Consider the following 1941-nt stretch of genomic DNA (forward strand, 5'->3'; position numbering starts at 1 on the left):
ACTCCATGTGCTTGAAACCCGACACACTGACCGAGTGTGGAGGCACAACGGGACGGATGGGCTTTGTTGTTGATGGACGTTTCCCCAGTGACCCATCAATACAGCACAGCACTGCCCGATGACCTTATTCTGAATCTTCAACCACCCCCTTCTCCCAGTCCTGCACCCTGGTCTGCTCCAGCTGCAGGCGCCTGCCAGGAGCCCAAAAAGCCCTTAAAGCAAGGGGGACCGGGGCCAGTGTGCTTGAATCTACCAGCTGAATATTACAGACAAAATTAAGATTTCAACAAGCTTGCAGTGGGTTTTCTGTTTACACATAATTTTGCTGTTTAAAAAAAATCAGCTCAGGGGTTAGCACTGTTGTCTCACAGCAAGATGGTCTTGAGACCGAAACCCAGCACGTTCTTCCTGTGTATGCATATGTTTCTGCAGGGTTCTCCGGCCTCTTCCCACCATCCCACATGTATGTTAGGGTTCATTCTCCTGTGCCCCTGAGCATTGGCAATGGCAAAAAGAACTGAAATTGGCCACCATGAGCTGCTCTGCAGTTGCCCACTGCTGTGTATAAAATGAGTCAAATGCAGAGGATCAGGTTTGTTTCAATGCGTAAGAATCCTGATAAATGACAATAAAGAAATCTTAATCTCAATTAGAAATGATGTTAAATGATCAAATGTTCAGTGCATTTCAACACCAACTTTAGAGCTAAATGTTCTTCTCCTGCCTTCATTTTCCAGCATGCCTTTCACCAACCCCTGAGAAGATGAAATACGATGTGATATAAACTGCCTGACCTCATTCCAATCAATAGTTGAGCAGAATTGTAAACTCAGAAGATTGATTTTCATGCTATGAAAAAGAGGTGATAGCTGCATGATTCTTTCTGTAACTGCATTGCTTTCTGGTTCATTGAGATTATTTTCTGTGGAGAAAATTGTATTTCTGCCTTTTCCAAGCTGGATTTCTTCTTGTATAGTTTTTAAATGTTTTATGCTGTGTACAGTGGTCTTGAGGAAGCAACACCGAAACTTGATTTTTTAAAATAATATAAACAATACAAGTTGTATTCAGATTATTGAGGAGCATCCCTCATTATTGTCATGCAGCAGTCCAGCACTGAAGTATGTAAACATTTTAAACAATGACCAGAGCTGCACTGATCTTTGTGAGGAAGTGATTAGGATCCATCTTCTGGGGAGCATGAATGTACGTACAAAATGTCATGACAATTCATCTGACAGTTGTTGAACCTTTTCACTTTGAACCACAAATATCAACCCGCTGGTGGTGGTAGAGGAAAAGTCGTAGGATCACCAAACTCAGAGGAATATATCCTCTGATTACCATGAATGTGCGTACAAAATGTAATGATAATCTATCAAATAACTGTTGGGATGTTTCAGTCTGGGCAAAAGTTGTGGACTGACCAACTGATTGATTTTTAGCAATACTAGGCTATGCTAAATACTCATCGTAATAGTGTATTCTGGTCATTTTTTTCATACAAAGAAAAATCAAGAAAAAAAGCTAAATTCATTACATTTTCTGAGTAGTTGGTTTTACTGCTCCATGGTCCTTTTTTTCCCTTTTTCTACTTACATGTCCTCATGTAAAAAAGAGATAGTGCATTCATGTGAACATCAAATTGGCAAGCATGTGCTAACCATTATCCTTGACATTTTCTACAATTTTTATTCTGACAGAGTGACACAAATTTGGACAGATCTTTCCTGAACAACATTTTCTTATGTTTTAGGGTGGTGTAAGATCAAAATATTTCCCCCCAAAAAAAGAGTTATCAACCAATCCCAGTCTGTACTCTTTGTTGTCCGCCTTTTCCACAGATGTAATTACGCAGCTGTATTTGGCAAGTATTATTTTCATTCAGCTGGGCAAATTAGCAATAATCACAACTCTGAGCATGACAGAAAAGTTTCAGTC

This window comes from Scomber scombrus, chromosome 5, assembly GCF_963691925.1.
Source record: "Scomber scombrus chromosome 5, fScoSco1.1, whole genome shotgun sequence".
NCBI lineage: Eukaryota > Metazoa > Chordata > Actinopteri > Scombriformes > Scombridae > Scomber > Scomber scombrus.